The sequence below is a fragment of the Choloepus didactylus genome, chromosome X (genome assembly GCF_015220235.1).
Source record: "Choloepus didactylus isolate mChoDid1 chromosome X, mChoDid1.pri, whole genome shotgun sequence".
Lineage (NCBI taxonomy): Eukaryota > Metazoa > Chordata > Mammalia > Pilosa > Megalonychidae > Choloepus > Choloepus didactylus.
The window spans coordinates 67,257,639-67,277,713 of NC_051334.1; the positions used below are offsets into that span (position 1 = coordinate 67,257,639).

At 39.7% G+C, this 20,075-nt stretch overlaps 1 pseudogene; it reads left to right on the forward strand.

Moving 5' to 3' along the window:
- Positions 1-17,370: 17,370 nt before the first annotated feature.
- LOC119523445 lies at positions 17,371-18,010 on the forward strand (annotated as a pseudogene).
- The last annotated feature ends 2,065 nt before the right edge of the window (positions 18,011-20,075 follow it).

A 20,075-nucleotide genomic window follows, 5' to 3' on the forward strand; every position in this document is an offset into this window, starting at 1 on the left:
TGAAATGAGTAAGCTGGCTGGAAGACCTGCAGCCACATGGCAGTGTGGGAAAGCCAGGGGTTGGCGTTTGGAGACTGACTGGTTCTTTAAAAAAAAAAAAAAGGGAAAAAACCAGGAACAGCTGCAGTTGTGACAGTGGGAACCACACAGTAAAACACAGCAGGAGAGAGCTGAGACGGCCTCTCAGTGTCTGTCCTGGAGGATGGCCCGCTGCAGATACCCTCAGGGCCAGGGGAGCGGAGGGGAGAGCCGGAAGCAGAAAGAAACCCCGTGGCTCACAGCTGGCTCCCCAGAGGGCTGGATAAACTCCTACCTGGGGCCGTGCCCACAGCCCAGAGCCCTGCCAGTTGTCCCAGAGCTGGGAAGGAGGAACTGCATGAGGAGGGGGGTTTGAGATGCCCCAATCAGCCACCTTTGCATCAGGCTGAGAGTGACCCTGCATGGCCCAGTGACCCGGGGCTTCCCTTGAGGGATGGTGCACACTGGTGATGTAGCACAGCATTCCCTCAGCAGAGGTCCTGGAAAATCACAGCTGAGAAAGGGGGCCCGCTTGGAAAACCCAGGGATGCTACGCCAAGTCCAGTGGTTTGTGGGTCAGCGAGAGAGAGGGTCTGGGGCTGAACTGAAATGAAGGCTTAGAATCTTGTGGCAGCATTGAATCTCCAGGAACCTCGGGGATTTGAATATTAAAGCTGCCCTTCCTCCCTGGCCACCCAGACACACATCCCACATTCAGGGCGGACGGCTCCAGAAACACACCCAAACTGAGTTCACCAACTGAACCCCACAAGAATCATTTCCCCACACACCATGGGGACAAAGTTGAGAACTGACTTGAGGGGTATAAGTGACTCGCAGATGCCATCTGCTGGTTAGCTAGAGAAAGTGCATGCCACCAACTTGTGTTTCTGAAAAATTCAATTGGTAACTTTTTTTTACAGCTTGAAAGAACCCTATCAAGCAAAGAAAATGCCAAGAGGCTAAAAATAACAGAAAATCTTAACACATATGATAAAACCAGATGATATGGAGAATCCAATTCCAAACACCCAAATCAAAATATCAGAAGAGACACAGTACTTGGCACAATTAATCAAAGAACTACATTCAAGGAACGAAAACATGGCAAAGGATTTAAAGGACATCAAGAAGACCATGGCCCAGGATATAAGCGACATAAAGAGGACCCTAGAAGAGCATAAAGAAGAAATTGCAAGAGTAAATAAAAAAATAGAAGATCTTATGGAAATATAAGAAACTGTTGGTCAAATTAAAAAGACTCTGGATACTCACAATACAAGATTAGAGGAAGTTGAACAACGTCTCAGTGTCCTAGAAGTCCACAGAACAGAAAATGAAAGAACAAAATAAAGAATGGAGAAAAAAGTTGAAAAATTCAAAATGGATCTCAGGGATATGATAGATAAAATAAAACATCCAAACTTAAGACTCATTGGTGTACCAGAAGGGGAAGGGAAGGGTAAAGGTCTACAAAGAGTATTCGAAGAAATTGTTGGGGAAAACTTCCCCAACCTTCTACACAATATAAATACACAAAGCATAAATGCCCAGCGAACTCCAAATAGAATAAATCCAAATAAACCCACTCTGAGACATATTCTAATCACACTCTCAAATATTGAAGAGAAGGAGCAAGTTCTGAAAGCAGCAAGAGAAAAGCAATTCACCACATACAAAGGAAACAACATAAGACTAAGTTGTGACTACTCAATAGCCACCATGGAGACGAGAAGGCAGTGGCATGACATATTTAAAATTCTGAGAGAGAAAAATTTCCAACCAAGAATACTTTATCCAGCAAAACTCTCCTTCAAATTTAAGGGACAGCTTAAATTTTTCACAGACAAACAAATGCTGAGAGAGTTTGCCAGTAAAAGACCTGCCCTACTTCAGATTCTAAAGGGAGCCCTACCAACAGAGAAACAAAGAAAGGAGAAATAGATATAGAGAATTTTAACAGACATATATAGAACCTTACATCCCAAATCACCAGGACACTCATTTTTCTCTAGTGATCACGGATCTTTCTCCAGAAGGGACCACAACCTGGGACATAAAACAAGCCTCAATAAATTAAAAAAAAAATGAATATACTCAAAGCACATTCTCCAACCACAATGGAATACAAATAGAAGTCAATAATTTTTGAATTGTAACTCCACTATTTACCTCCTACATGATATAAAATACACGAACTCTAATGACAAATCAGTGGTTTTGAACTCAATGTAAAGTATGTAATTTTAGACAACTATATAAAGGTGGGGGAATGGAGGAGTATAGGAACATAGGTTATGTGTCCTATTGAAATGAAGGTGGTATCAAAGAAAAATAAGACTGTTATGGAGTTAAGAGGTTAATTTTAAGCCCCACAGTAAACACAAAGAAATGATCAGAGAATATGACCATAGAGATGAAAAGTAGAGTATCGGTTAAGAGAAATGGGGGAAGGGGCAATGGGGAGTTAAGAAATGAGTGTAGGGTTGCTGTTTGAGGTGAAGGGAAATTTCTAGTAATGGACGGTGGGAAAGAGCATTACAACATTCTAAATGTGATTAATCCCACTAATGGAATGCTAGGGAGGGGGTGGAATGGGAAGATTTAGGCTGTATATATGTTTCCACAATAAAAAAAAAAGACGGTCTAAATAGATGACAATTGAATGCCAAGGATAAACCTGGATGGGATTGGAGGATGGAGGACAAGAGGTTCAAAGGGACACAGTTGAGACATAAGGAAAAGGAAATAGAGAATGTAAGCTTTGTATCATCGTTGAATCTCTTGTACTTCTTAGCTGTGCTTAATAGGATTGCATAAAACAATGTTCTTGTTCATGGGAAGTGTATGTGAATTATAGTGCTTGTTCAAGGATGTGTGCAGCTTGCTCTCATATGTTCAGAAGACCGAGCAATAGATGATGGATGATAGATAGGGAGGGAGGGAGGGAGGGAAATAGCGATGTGACAGGATGTTAAAGTTAGTGGATTGGGCTATTGGGGGAGGGGGGTCAGGGTATGATGGAGTTCTGTGAATAGGGTTAGTATTGTTTTTGCAACTGTTCCTATAACTTTGAATTTATTTCAAAATAAAAAAAACTGAGAAAAAAGAGGTAGAAAGCCAGGAACTGCGTGGACTGGACACCACAGAGCAATCTGACTTTGGGCATACTTCATACAACACTCATGAAAACGTGGAACTGCTGAGATCAGCGAAATCTGTAAGTTTTTGCGGCCACGGGACCAGCGCCCCTCCCTGCCAGGCTCAGTCCCGTGGGAGGAGGGGCTGTCAGCTCCGGGAAGGAGAAGGGAGAACTGCAGTGGAAGCCCTTATCGGAAACTCATTCTGCTGATCCAAACTCCAACCATAGATAGATGGAGACCAGACACCAGAGAATCTGAGAGCAGCCAGCCCAGCAGAGAGGAGACAGGCATAGAAAAAAAACAACACGAAAAACTCCAAAATAAAAGCGGAGGATTTTTGGAGTTCTGGTGAGCGTGGAAGGGGGAAGGGCAGAGCTCAGGCCCGAGCTCGGGCCCAGAGGCGCATATGCAAATCCCGAAGAAAAGCTGATCTCTCTGCCCTGTGGACCTTTCCTTAATGGCCCTGGTTGCTTTGTCTCTTAGCATTTCAATAACCCATTAGATCTCTGAGGAGGGCCCTTTTTTTTTTTTTTTTTTTAATCCTTTTTTCTTTTTCTAAAACAATTACTCTAAGAAGCCCAATACAGAAAGCTTCAAAGACCTACAATTTGGGCAGGTCAAGTCAAGAGCAGAACTAGGAGAGCTCTGAGACAAAACGCAATAATCCAGTGGCTGAGAAAATTCACTAAACACCACAACTTCCCAAGAAAAGGGGGGTATCCGCTCACAGCCATCATCCTGGTGGACAGGAAACACTCCTGCCCATCGCCAGCCCCATAGCCCAGAACTGCCCCAGACAACCCAGTGTGACGGAAGTGCTTCAGATAATAGGCACACACCACAAAACTGGGCGTGGACATTAGCCTTCCCTGCAACCTCAGCTGATTGTCCCAGAGTTGGTAAGGGAGAGCAGTGTGAATTAACAAAGCCCCATTCAGCCATCATTTCAGCAGACTGGGAGCCTCCGTACACAGCCCAGCAGCCCAGAACTGCCCTGGGGGGACGGCACTCACCTGTGACATATCACAGTCATCCCTCAACAGAGGACCAGGGGTGCAAGGCCTGGAAGAGGGGCCCACTTGCAAGTCTCAGGAGCCATACGCCAATACCAAGGACTTGTGGGTCAGTGGCAGAGACAAACTGTGGCAGGACTGAACTGAAGGATTAGACTATTGCAGCAGCCTTAAAACTCTAGGATCACCAGGGAGATTTGATTGTTAGAGCCACCCCCCCACTCCCTGACTGCCCAGAAACACGCCCCATATACAGGGCAGGCAACACCAACTACACACGCAAGCTTCGTACACCAATTGGACCCCACAAGACTCACTCCCCCACTCACCAAAAAGGCTAAACAGGGGAGAACTGGCTTGTGGAGAACAGGTGGCTCGTGGACGCCACCTGCTGGTTAGTTAGAGAAAGTGTACTCCACGAAGCTGTAGATCTGATAAATTAGAGATAAGGACTTCAATTGGTCTACAAATCCTAAAAGAACCCTATCAAGTTCAGCAAATGCCACAAGGCCAAAAACAACAGAAAATTATAAAGCATATGAAAAAACCAGACGATATGGATAACCCAAGCCCAAGCACCCAAATCAAAAGATCAGAAGAGACACAGCACCTAGAGCAGCTACTCAAAGAACTAAAGATGAACAATGAGACCATAGTACGGGAGACAAAGGAAATCAAGAAGACCCTAGAAGAGCATAAAGAAGACATTGCAAGACTAAATAAAAAAATGGATGATCTTATGGAAATTAAAGAAACTGTTGACCAAATTAAAAAGATTCTGGACACTCATAGTACAAGACTAGAGGAAGTTGAACAACGAATCAGTGACCTCGAAGATGACAGAATGGAAAATGAAAGCATAAAAGAAACAATGGGGAAAAAAATTGAAAAAATCGAAATGGACCTCAGGGATATGATAGATAATATGAAACGTCCAAATATAAGACTCATTGGTGTCCCAGAAGGGGAAGAAAAGGGTAAAGGTCTAGGAAGAGTATTCAAAGAAATTGTTGGGGAAAACTTCCCAAATCCTCTAAACAACATAAATACAGAAATCATAAATGCTCAGCGAACCCCAAATAGAATAAATACAAATAAACCCACTCCGAGACATATACTGATCACACTGTCAAACACAGAAGAGAAGGAGCAAGTTCTGAAAGCAGCAAGAGAAAAGCAATTCACCACATACAAAGGAAACAGCATAAGACTAAGTAGTGACTACTCAGCAGCCACCATGGAGGCGAGAAGGCAATGGCACGACATATTTAAAATTCTGAGTGAGAAAAATTTCCAGCCAAGAATACTTTATCCAGCAAAGCTCTCCTTCAAATTTGAGGGAGAGCTTAAATTTTTCACAGACAAACAAATGCTGAGAGAATATGCTAACAAGAGACCTGCCCTACAGGAGATACTCAAGGGAGCCCTACAGACAGAGAAACAAAGAAAGAACACAGAGACTTGGAGAAAGGTTCAGTACTAAAGAGATTCAGTATTGGTACAATAAAGGATATTAATAGACAGAGGGGAAAAATATGACAAACATAAACCAAAGGATAAGATGGCTGATTCAAGAAATGCCTTCACGGTTATAACGTTGAATGTAAATGGATTAAACTCCCCAATTAAAAGATATAGATTTGCAGAATGGATCAAAAAAAATGAACCACCAATATGTTGCATACAAGAGACTCACCTTAGACACAGGGACACAAAGAAACTGAAAGTGAAAGGATGGAAAAAAATATTTCATGCAAGCTACAGCCAAAAGAAAGCAGGTGTAGCAATATTAATCTCAGATAAAATAGACTTCAAATGCAGGGATGTTTTGAGAGACAAAGAAGGCCACTACATACTAATAAAAGGGGCAATTCAGCAAGAAGAAATAACAATCGTAAATGTCTATGCACCCAATCAAGGTGCCACAAAATACATGAGAGAAATACTGGCAAAACTAAAGGAAGCAATTGATGTTTCCACAATAATTGTGGGAGACTTCAACACATCACTCTCTCCTATAGATAGATCAACCAGACAGAAGACCAATAAGGAAATTGAAAACCTAAACAATCTGATAAATGAATTAGATTTAACAGACATATACAGGACATTACATCCCAAATCACCAGGATACACATACTTTTCTAGTGCTCATGGAACTTTCTCCAGAATATATCATATGCTGGGACATAAAACAAGCCTCAATAAATTTAAAAAGATTGAAATTATTCAAAGCACATTCTCTGACCACAATGGAATACAATTAGAAGTCAATAACCATCAGAGACTTAGAAAATTCACAAATACCTGGAGGTTAAACAACACACTCCTAAATAATCAGTGGGTTAAAGAAGAAATAGCAAGAGAAATTGCTAAATATATAGAGACGAATGAAAATGAGAACACAACATACCAAAACCTATGGGATGCAGCAAAAGCAGTGCTGAGGGGGAAATTTATAGCACTAAACGCATATATTAAAAAGGAAGAAAGAGCCAAAATCAAAGAACTAATGGATCAACTGAAGAAGCTAGAAAATGAACAGCAAACCAATCCTAAACCAAGTACAAGAAAAGAAATGACAAGGATTAAAGCAGAAATAAATGACATAGAGAACAAAAAAACAATAGAGAGGACAAATATCACCAAAAGTTGGTTCTTTGAGAAGATCAACAAGATTGACAAGCCCCTAGCTAGACTGACAAAATCAAAAAGAGAGAAGACCCATATAAACAAAATAATGAATGAAAAAGGTGACATAACTGCAGATCCTGAAGAAATTAAAAAAATTATAAGAGGATACTATGAACAACTGCATGGCAACAAACTGGAGAATGTAGAGGAAATGGACAATTTCCTGGAAACATATGAACAACCTAGACTGACCAGAGAAGAAATAGAAGACCTCAACCAACCCATCACAAGCAAAGAGCTCCAATCAGTCATCAAAAATCTTCCCACAAATAAATGCCCAGGGCCAGATGGCTTCACAGGGGAATTCTACCAAACTTTCCAGAAAGAACTGACACCAATCTTACTCAAACTCTTTCAAAACATTGAAGAAAATGGAACACTACCTAACTCATTTTATGAAGCTAACATCAATCTAATACCAAAACCAGGCAAAGATGCTACAAAAAAGGAAAACTACCGGCCAATCTCCCTAATGAATATAGATGCAAAAATCCTCAACAAAATACTTGCAAATCGAATCCAAAGACACATTAAAAAATCATACACCATGACCAAGTGGGGTTTATTCCAGGCATGCAAGGATGGTTCAACATAAGAAAATCAATCAATGTATTACAACACATTAAGAAGTCAAAAGGGAAAAATCAATTGATCATCTCAATAGATGCTGAAAAAGCATTTGACAAAATCCAACATCCGTTTTTGATAAAAACACTTCAAAAGGTAGGAATTGAAGGAAACTTCCTCAACATGATAAAGAGCATATATGAAAAACCCACAGCCAGCATAGTACTCAATGGTGAGAGACTGAAAGCCTTCCCTCTAAGATCAGGAACAAGACAAGGATGCCCGCTGTCACCACTGTTATTCAACATTGTGCTGGAAGTGCTAGCCAGGGCAATCCAGCAAGACAAAGAAATAAAAGGCATCCAAATTGGAAAAGAAGAAGTAAAACTGTCATTGTTTGCAGATGATATGATCTTATATCTAGAAAACCCTGAGAAATCGACGATACAGCTACTAGAACTAATAAACAAATTTAGCAAAGTAGCAGGATACAAGTTTAATGCACATAAGTCAGTAATGTTTCTATATGCTAGAAATGAACAAACTGAAGAGACACTCAAGAAAAAGATACCATTTTCAATAGCAACTAAAAAAATCAAGTACCTAGGAATAAACTTAACCAAAGATGTAAAAGACCTATACAAAGAAAACTACATAACTCTACTAAAAGAAATAGAAGGGGACCTTAAAAGATGGAAAAATATTCCATGTTCATGGATAGGAAGACTAAATGTCATTAAGATGTCAATTCTACCCAAACTCATCTACAGATTCAATGCAATCCCAATCAAAATTCCAACAACCTACTTTGCAGACTTGGAAAAGCTAGTTATCAAATTTATTTGGAAAGGGAAGATGCCTCGAATTGCTAAAGACACTCTAAAAAAGAAAAACGAAGTGGGAGGACTTACACTCCCTGACTTTAAAGCTTATTATAAAGCCACAGTTGCCAAAACAGCATGGTACTGGCACAAAGATAGACATATAGATCAATGGAATCGAATTGAGAATTCGGAGACAGACCCTCAGATCTATGGCCGACTGATCTTTGATAAGGCCCCCAAAGTCACTGAACTGAGTCATAATGGTCTTTTCAACAAATGGGGCTGGGAGAGTTGGATATCCATATCCAAAAGAATGAAAGAGGACCCCTACCTCACCCCCTACACAAAAATTAACTCAAAATGGACCAAAGATCTCAATATAAAAGAAAGTACCATAAAACTCCTAGAAGATAATGTAGGAAAACATCTTCAAGACCTTGTATTAGGCGGCCACTTCCTAGACTTTACACCCAAAGCACAAGCAACAAAAGAGAAAATAGATAAATGGGAACTCCTCAAGCTTAGAAGTTTCTGCACCTCAAAGGAATTTCTCAAAAAGGTAAACAGGCAGCCAACTCAATGGGAAAAAATTTTTGGAAACCATGTATCTGACAAAAGACTGATATCTTGCATATACAAAGAAATCCTACAACTCAATGACAATAGTACAGCCAGCGCAATTATAAAATGGGCAAAAGATATGAAAAGACAGTTCTCTGAAGAGGAAATACAAATGGCCAAGAAACACATGAAAAAATGTTCAGCTTCACTAGCTATTAGAGAGATGCAAATTAAGACCACAATGAGATACCATCTAACACCGGTTAGAATGGCTGCCATTAAACAAACAGGAAACTACAAATGCTGGAGGGGATGTGGAGAAATTGGAACTCTTATTCATTGTTGGTGGGACTGTATAATGGTTCAGCCACTCTGGAAGTCAGTCTGGCAGTTCCTTAGAAAACTAGATATAGAGTTACCATTCGATCCAGCGATTGCACTTCTTGGTATATACCCGGAAGGTCGGAAAGCAGTGACACGAACAGATATCTGCACGCCAATGTTCATAGCAGCATTATTCACAATGGCCAAAAGATGGAAACAACCCAAATGTCCTTCAACAGATGAGTGGATAAATAAAATGTGGTATATACACACAATGGAATACTACGCGGCAGTAAGAAGGAACGATCTCGTGAAACGTATGACAACATGGATGAACCTTGAAGACATAATGCTGAGCGAAATAAGCCAGGCACAAAAAGAGAAATATTATATGCTACCACTAATGTGAACTTTGAAAAATGTAAAACAAATGGTTTATAATGTAGAATGTAGGGGAACTAGCAATAGAGAGCAATTAAGGAAGGGGGAACAATAATCCAAGAAGAACAGATAAGCTATTTAACGTTCTGGGGATGCCCAGGAATGACTATGGTCTGTTAATTTCTGATGGATATAGTAGGAGCAAGTTCACAGAAATGTTGCTATATTAGGTAACTTTCTTGGGGTAAAGTAGGAACATGTTGGAAGTTAAGCAGTTATCTTAGGTTAGTTGTCTTTTTCTTACTCCCTTGTTATGGTCTCTTTGAAATGTTCTTTTATTGTATGTTTGTCTTCTGTTTAACTTTTTTTTTCATACAGTTGATTTAAAAAAGAAGGGAAAGTTAAAAAAAAAAAAAAGAAAAACAAGGAAAAAAAAAAGATGTAGTGCCCCCTTGAGGAGCCTGTGGAGAATGCAGGGGTATTCGCCTACCCCACCTCCATGGTTGCTAACATGACCACAGACATAGGGGACTGGTGGTTTGATGGGTTGAGCTCTCTACCACAGGTTTTACCCTTGGGAAGACGGTTGCTGCAAAGGAGAGGCTAGGCCTCCCTATGGTTGTGCCTAAGAGCCTCCTCCCGAATGCCTCTTTGTTGCTCAGATGTGGCCCTGTCTCTCTAGCTAAGCCAACTTGAAAGGTGAAATCACTGCCCTCCCTCCTACGTGGGATCAGACACCCAGGGGAGTGAATCTCCCTGGCAACGTGGAATACGACTCCCAGAGAGGAATGTAGACCTGGCATCGTGGGACGGAGAACATCTTCTTGACCAAAAGGGGGATATGAAAGGAAATGAAATAAGCTTCAGTGGCAGAGAGATTCCAAAAGGAGCCGAGAGGTCACTCTGGTGGGCACTCTTATACACACTTTAGACAACCCTTTTTAGGTTCTAAAGAATTGGGGTAGCTGGTGGTGGATACCTGAAACTATCAAACTACAACCCAGAACCCATGAATCTCGAAGACAGTTGTATAAAAATGTAGCTTATGAGGGGTGACAATGGGATTGGGAAAGCCATAAGGACCACACTCCACTTTGTCTAGTTTAGGGATGGATGAGTAGAAAAATAGGGGAAGGAAACAAACAGACAAAGGTACCCAGTGTTCTTTTTTACTTCAATTGCTCTTTTTCACTCTAATTATTATTCTTGTTATTTTTGTGTGTGTGCTAATGAAGGTGTCAGGGATTGATTTGGGTGATGAATGTACCACTATGTAATGGTACTGTAAACAATCGAAAGTACGATTTGTTTTGTATGACTGCGTGGTATGTGAATATATCTCAATAAAATGAAGATTAAAAAAAAAAAGTTATGTCTTAAAGCTTCAGTGGCTGAGAGATTTCAAATGGAGTCGAGAGGTCACTCTGGTGGACATTCTGACACACTATACACTATACACTATATAGATAGATTTTAGGTTTTAATATATTGGAATAGCTAGAAGTAAATACCTGAAACTACCAAATTCCAACCCAGTAGCCTTGAATCTTGAAGATGATTGTTTAACAATGTAGCTTACAAAGGGTGACAGTGTGATTGTGAAAGCCTTGTGGATCACACTCCATTTATCCAGTGTATGGATGGATGAGTAGAAAAATGGGGACAAAAACTAAATGAAAAATACGGTGGAATGGGGGGTGGGGGGATGATTTGGGTGCTCTTTTTTATTTTTTATTCTTATTCTTTCTGGTATAAGGAAAATGATCAAAAATAGATTGGGGTTATGAATGCACAACTATATGATGGTGCTGTGAACAACTGATTATACACCATGGATGACTGTATTGTATGTGACTATATCTTAATAAAACTGAATTTAAAAAAAAACAAAAAACAAAAAACAAAAAAAAAAACTGAATCTTGTGGTGGAAAACGTGTGATTAACTGTACAAATACTAGAAATCTCTCGCATGAATTAGAACAAATGTATGATACTATAACTATAAGTTAATAATAAAGAGGCATATAGGGAAAATATATATACCTATTGCAAACTATATACTACAGTTAATAGTATTTTATCATTTTTTCATCAATAGTAACAAATGTACTATACTAAAACTATGAATCAATTGTGGAGGGGGGTGGTTAGGGGTATGGGAGGATTTGAGTTTCCTTTTTTTGTGTGTCTTTATTTCTTTTCTGGAGTAATGAAAATGTTGTTAGAATGGAAAAACAAGGTAACTGTTGTGATGTATGCACAGCTGTATGTTGGCACCATGGGCAAGTGATTGTACACTTTGGATCTTTGGATAATTGTATGGTATGTGAACAATCTCGATAAAAAACGGAAGAAAAAAAGGAATGAAGTACTGATGCATGTTCAATATGGATGAACCTTGAAAACATTATGCTAAGTGAAAGAAATCACTCACAAAAGACCACCATTTATTTGAAATGTCCAGAATAGGCTAATCCATAGAGAGAGCAGATTGATTAGCCGTTGCCTAGGGCTGCTGGGAAGGAAACAGGGAATGACTCCAAATAGGCTTCAGGATTCTTTTTGGGGTAATGAAAATGATCTAAAATTGATTGTGGTGAAGGTTGCACAACTGTGTGAATATACTAAAAATCATTGCATTGCACACACTAAATGGGTGCATTGTATTGTATTTAAATTATAACACAATAAAGCCATTCTTTTTTTAAAAAGTTTAAAAAACTGAAAACACAACATACCAAAATTTTGTGGAATGCCACTAAACCAGTAATTAGAGGGAAAATTATAGCACTAAATGCGTACATTAGAAAGGAAGAATGGTTTGACCTCAGATTACCCCCTAAGAAATTAGAAAAAGAAGAGAACTTTAATTGATTAAAAGAATAAAAGAGATATCAGAGCAAGAATCAATGAAATAAAAAACAAAAATTAATGAAACAAAAACATGATTCTTTGAGAAGATAAATATGGTTGATAAACTTCTAGCCAGGCTGATCAGGAAAAGAAGAGACACATTACAAATTACCAATATCAGAAATGAGAAAGGTGACATCACAACCTATTCTTCAGATATTAAAAGGGTAATAAGGGAATATTATGAACAACTGTATGTCAATAACTTTTACAACTTACATAAAATGAGCAACTTCTCTGAAAGACACAAACAACCAAAGCTCACTCAAGAATAAATACACACACACACAGAAAGGATCTAAGATGGCAGCATAGAGGACTGGAAGCTAGGTAGTCCCCTTGGAGCAACTAATAAACAACCAGGAACAACTGGTAAATAATCCAGAATAACTGCAGGGGGACAAACGTGACCATCCATTCATCATACACCAACCTGAATTGGGAGGAATGCACGAGATCACAGCATAAAATCTATAAGTAAAAACTGCAGGTCCAAGCTGGCAGACCCCTCCCCCCACAGCCCAAGCTGAAAAGCCTCTTGGTGCTGGAGAGAAGCTCTCTCCCAGCAATTGAATAAGCTCAGCTGAGCTCCAACTTGGTTTTTAATTAACAAGCATGAACTGCTCGCTACAAGCTATGAATCCCCAATGAAGAAACACGGGATTTGGGTGATGACTGACCTTGGTGAGCTGGAGGGGGGCTTTCTGTCCCTGTTTCAGCTCAGTGGAGAAAACCTCAGCCATTTTCAGTTCCCAGTGCTCTGACTCAGACAAGGGTGGAGATTGCACATGTAGAGTCTATTCAAATGCTAATGACATCTCCCTAGGGGGTTATCTTCCCTAAGAGGAAAGGGGTGGGGCCCAGCTCTACTATCTGCCTTCTATTCAGAACCAGACCCCAGAGCCTGGGGGAAAACAGCCATGGGCCACACCTCCTTACACCAGTCTGGAGTCACAGGCTGACAGGCACCACCTGCTGGGCAGAAAAGCACAGAGACCTGAGGCATCACAGGGAGTACCAATTTTCTAAGACACACCCTCAGGGAAACCAGATATTCAATATTTCTTCATTCTGGGACCTGAGCCCATTCTGGTCTGGGAAAACCTGATTGGGGTAACCAAGGAAACCATGCCTAGACAACAGAAAACTACAACCTACAATAAGAAAAATGAAGTTATGGCCCAGTCAAAGGAACAAACTTACACTTCAACTGTGATACAGGAATTGAAACAACTAATAACAAGTCAATTCAAAAAGTTTAGGGAGGATATGGCAAAAGAGATGAACCATATAATGAAAACACTGGGTGTACATAAGGTAGGAATTGAAAGTTCAAAAAACCAACTGGAAGAATTTATGGAAATGAAAGGCACAACACAAGAGTTGAAAGACACAATGGAAACATACAACAGCAGATCTCAAGAGACAGAAGAAAACACTCAGGAACTGGAGAACAAGGCACCTGAAAGCTTACACACAAAAGAACAGATAGGGAAAAGAATGGAAAAATATAAGCAATGTCTCTGGGAACTTAAGGACAGAACAAAAAGCAAGAAGGTACACATCATTGGTGTCCCAGAAGTAGAAAATAAGGGAAAAGGGGCAGAAGCAATAATAGAGGAAATAATCAATGAAAATTTCACATCTCTTATAAAAGACATAAAATTATGGATCCAAGAAGTGCAGCATACCCCAAACAGAATAGATCTGAATAGGCCTATGCCAGGACACTTAATAATCAGACTATCAAATGTCAAAGATAAAAAGAGAATCTTGAAAGCAGCAAGAGAAAGTGATCCATCATGTACAAAGGAAGATTGGCAAGACCATGTGTGGATTTCTCAATAGAAACCACGGAGGCAAGAAGGAAGTGGGGTGATATACTTAAGATACTGAAAGAGAAACCACCAGCCAAGAATCCTATATTCAGCAAAACTATCCTTCAAATATGAGGGAGAGCTTGAAATACTCTCTGAGAAACAATGACAGAGTTTGTGAACAAGATACCTGCTCTACAGGAAACACTAAAGGAAGCACTGCAGACAGAAAGGAAAAGACAGGAGTGAGAGGTTTGGAAAACAATTTTGGGAAATAGTAGCACAGCAATGTAAGTACACTGAACAAAGATGACTGTGTGTATGGTTGAAAGAGGAACGTTGGGAGCATGTGGGACATCAGAACAAAAGATGAAGGATAAAGACTGGGATTGTGTAACTCAAGGAAACCTAGGGTGCTCAACAATTGTAATAAAAGGTACAAATATGTTTTTACATGAGGTAGAACAAATAAATGTCAACATTGCAAGGTGTTAAAAACAGGGGGGTTGAGGGGGAAATAAAATCAATGCAAACTAGACTACAATTTACAGAAACATTGTATTATGCTTCCTTTAATATAACAAAGGCAATATATCAAATCTAAATGCATATAGGGGGTGAATAGGGGAAGGGTATAGGACTCCTGGCATTGGTGATGTTGTCTGACTCTATTCTGTCCTTTTGTTGCTTTATAACTGTCAAGTTTTGTTTTTTTGTTTTGTTTCATTTTGTTTTTCTCTCTCTCTTTTTCTTTTGTCTCTCTGCCTTCTTTGATTCTTCCTCCTTCTTTGTGGAAGAAATGGAGATGTCCTTATATAGATAGTGGCAATGGTGCTGAGTACATAAATATGTGACTATACAGGGAACCAATGATTGTTTACTTAGGATGGAATGTATGGTGTGTGAACAAAACCATCTTAAAAGAAATGGGTTGATGAAGAAAACCTAAGGGCACTATATCAAGTGAAATAAGACAGACACATAAGGAGAAATATTGCAGGGTCTCACTGATATGAACTAATTATAATATGTAAACTCAAAGACATGAAATATAAGTTTCCAGGATAGAGAATGGGGAGCAGTGGCTTATTATGAGCAGAATATTCAACAAGGGTAAACTTAAACGTTTGGAAATGGACAGGGATGATGGTAGCATGTTGTGAGAATAACTAACTGTGCTGAAAGGTGTGTGAAGGTGGTGGAAAGGGTAAGCCAAGAGTCACGTATGTCACCAAAAGGAAAGTTGGAAGTTAAAAGATGGGAATGTATAAAACTGAATCTTGTGGTAGACAATGTCCATGATTAACTCTACAAATCTTAGAAATCTCTCTCATGAACTAGAACATATGTATGACACTATAACCAGAATTTAATAACAGAGAGGCATGTAGGTAAATATATATATACCTATTGCAAAGTATATACTACAGTTAGTAGTATTTTAACATTCTTTCATCAACAGTAACAAATGTACTATACCAAAACTATGAATCAGTAATTGAGGGGGGCATGGTTAGGGGTATGGAAGGATTCAAGTTTCCTTTTTTTTTTTAATTTCTTTTCTGGAGTAATGAAAATGTTCTAAAAATTGAAAAGAAATTAATTGTGTTGATGGATGCACAGCTGTATGATGGTACTATGGGCAACTGACTGTATACTTTGGATCTTTGGATAGTTGTATGGTATGTGAACAATCTCAATAAAAAATATACCCATATATAAAAAAAACAAAACAAAGCAAAAAGAATAAATATACAACCAAAATAGCTTTATATTTATTAAAGGAATTTAATTTTTATTTCAAAACCTTCCCACAAAGAAAACTCCAGGCCCAGATTATTACCCTGGTGATTTCTACCAAACATTTAAGGAATAAATAATACCAATTCTGTACAAACTTTTGCCAAAAATTGAAGAGGATGGAATAATTCTAAACTCATTCTATGAGTCTGGCATTATTGCTCTGATAACAAAAACAGGAAAAGACATTACAAGGGAATAAAACTACAGACCAATAACTCTCATGAATATAGATACAAAAATCTTAAACTTTTAGCAAATAGAATCTACCAATATATTAAAAGGATGTTGCAGCATGAAATGCCCCAGGAAAGAAAATGTGTCCCACTGAACCAGTGGCAGGGCATGCCCCAAAAAGAAATAGGGGGACACCCAGCTGGGAATGTCCCAAACTGCCCCATAATGGGGCTGGTACAGATTCTGAAGAAAGAGGCACTGATCACCATGGTGATCTGTCCTTAGGTATTTATTAGGGGGAATTTATGTATGGAGAGAAGCAGCTACCTCATGATGGACAGTGAGAATGGCGAGAAGTTCAGTTGAGTATGCCTGCACCTATGGCAACCACACTACAGATTATATATGGTTGGGGAAAAAAAGTGGCTAAATATTAAGGGCTTGAATGCAGTTTTTGGGAAAACATCTTGGTATATGCTCTTTTCTCAAAACAAAATGCACTCACGGTGGGAAGTGTTCAAGGTTATAGCAGCTAAAGCTGGGCATGCTTCCAGGGAGTTACAGGGAGGGATGCCTGAGGGGACAGGGGCAGGGTCAATCCTTCATCAGGTAGGAGATGCTATATGTATCACACAGCAGGATAACATTTGAAAATCAATGTAATACACCATATTAACCAACAAAAAAGGGAAAAAAGTGATAATTTCAATAGATACAGAAAAAGCATTTGACAAAACCCAGAATCAATTCGTTATAAAAACTCTCAACAAATTAGCAATAGAAGGAAACTTCTATACAAAAAACCCTTAGCTAACTTCATACTTAATAGTGAAAAACTAGATGCTTTCCCCTTAAGATTGAGAGCAGGTCAGGGATGTCCACTCTTGCCACTTCTATTTAATGATGTATTGAAAGTTCTGGCTAGAGAAATAAGCCAATAAAAAGGAAAAAAATTAACCAGATTGGATAGGAAGAAGTGAAATTGTCTTTATTCAATAGACAACATGATCATCAAGATGAAATCTGCAAAAAGGATGCTATAATAAGTGAGTTTAGCAATTTTCAAGATACACCAATATACAAGAATTCATGGCAGCTCTTTCCTTTTGGTGCACCACAGAAAACTGTGGTGTCACAATGGGCTGCTGCCCTGCCAGATGTTACCAGTATTGTAAGAACAAGCCCTATCCAAAGTCTCGCTTCTGCAGAGGTGTCCATGATGCAAAGATCTGCATTTTTACCTGGGTCAGAAGGAGGCAAAAGTAGATGAGTTTCCACTGTGTGACCGCATGGTGTCAGATGAATATGAGCAGCTGTCCTCTGAAGCACTGGAGGCTGTGCATATTTGTGCCAACAAGCCCATGGTGAAAAGTTGTGGCAAAGATGGCTTTCACATCTGAGTGTGGCTCCACCCCTTCCATGTCACCTGCATCAACAAGATGTCCTGTGCTAGGGCAAACAGGCTCCAGACAAGTATGTGCAGTGCCTTTGGAAAGCCCCAGGTTATGGTGGCCAGGGTCCACATTGTCCAAGTCATCAAGTCCATCCACACTGAGCTTCAAAACAAGGAGTACTGACTGAGGCTCTGCTTAGTGCCAAATTCATGGTTCCAGGCTGCCAGAAAATCCATATCTCCAAGAAGTGGAACTTCACCAAGTTTAAGGCTGATGGACTCAAAGACATGGTGGCTGAGAAGTGCCTCACCCCAGATGGTGGTGGGGTCAAATACATCCCCAATCATGGCCCCTTGGACAAGTGGCAGGCCCTGCATTCCTGAAGACTTTGCCACCACTGCCTTGCCAATTTGTGCCCACCAATAAATTATTTACTGTCTGACTAAAAAAAAAAGTAACCGTGTGTGTATATATATATATATATATATATATACAAATATATATACACATACATACACACAGTTATATGTATTTATACAGTTACATACATAGGTATACACATATATATGTATATTTGTATACATATATACAGTTATATGTATACATATATACACACACACTAGCAAAAAGCAATAGGAAATTGAAATTAAGAAAGAGGAATACCATTTATGATGACATAAAAATATGAAGTACTTTGGGATAAAACTGAAAAATAAATGTGCAATACCTGCAAACTGTAAACTACAAAATGTTGTTGAGATAAATTAATGGAAACCAATAAATGTGTATACTTTATTCATTGATTGGAAGAATTAGCATTGTTAAGATACCAATTCTTGACAAATGGATCTATACATCCAATGAAATCCTATAAAAATACCAACAAACTTTTTTGTAAATATTGGTGAACAGATTCTAAAATTCATATAGAAGTACCAACAGCCTAGAATAATCAAAATGACTTTGGAAGAGAATCAAAGATGGCAAAATAGGAGAGACAGAGCAAAATTCTGCTCCCTGAAAAACACTACATAAAAGACAGAAAGTGCTCCAGAATAGTGGTTCCAGGGTTCCACTGGCTGGGCAGGGACTTCTACACCCACAGTGACTGTATACTTTGAGAAACTGAGAGACTGTGTTTGGAATCATGTGAGTGTTCTGTCTGGAGAACTGCTGGGGAAACACAGCTGGAGTTGTAGTTGAGCGGTGGGGAGAAACTGTGAGACAGTGTTTGGAGGTGGGTTGGTGTCCGACCCAGGGAGCCAGCAACGGGAGCCGCAGCCAAGATTGGTGGGGACTACATTCCATGCCCTGGGCATCTGCCATGGTATCTGGACTGGGTGACAGCCCTTTGTACACCCACAGCTAAGGGTCCTTGAGCCAGGTATGAGCTGCTGCAGGTGTTTGATCACAAAAATGGGTAGTTTCCATGCCCCGTGCAGCCATCTTTGCAGCAGACTGGGAGATGTCCCTTCACAGCACCACAGCCCAGAGCTTCCTGAAGTGAATACAGGATTTGGCTGGCTTGTGACAGTGCACACTCCTCCTCTGTGGAAGCCTCTGGTGTGCACAGCCTAGAGGCAGGGGTCCCACACAGAAGTGCCAGGAGCCCTACACCAATTCCAGGGACTTGTGGGCCCACAGAAGAGAGGGACTGTGGGGAATTTGAGTTGAAGGGCTAGATGCATTCTGCAGCCCCAGGGTATTCCAGCCATAGCCCTGGGAATGGCTGGGAGTACTGGGTCTTAGAGCTGTCTTCCCTGGCAAACTGCACAAAGCATGCCCCCCACCCACAGGGCTGGCAGTCCCTACTGCACAGGGAAAATTGGTGCACTGATTGGACTTCCACATGGTTTGGGCCCCCACTCACTGCATAGACAAAGTTGGGGAGAACTGGCTTCAGAGTAAGGTGGCTCAGGAGCACCATCTGCTGGTATGTCAGGGAAAGTGTACTCCACCAAGCTGTCCCTCTGTCATATTATAGATAATTATTTACATAAGTCTGCATATCCTAAAAGAACCCTTTCAAGATAAGCAAATGCCAAGAGGCCAAAACCAACAGAAAATTATAAAGCATATGAAGAAACAAGAAGATATGCACAATCCAAATGCCCAAATTAAAAAAACCAGAGGAGACACAGAACTTGGAGCAATTAATCAAAGAAGTAATCTCAAACACTAATATCCTGGCTCGGGATATAAAGGAAGTCAAGATAACCCTAGAAGAGCATAAAGAAGAATTTGCAAGAGTAAATAAAAAAATAGCAGATCTTATGGAAATAAAAGAATCTGTTCATCAAATTAAAAAGATTCTTGAGTCACATAACACCAGATTTGAAGAAATAGAAAAAAGAATAAGTGAACTCAATGATAATGTGTTGGAAAGTGAAAACACAAAAGAACAAATGGTGAAAAAAAATTGAAAAATTTGAAACAGAGCTCAGAGAA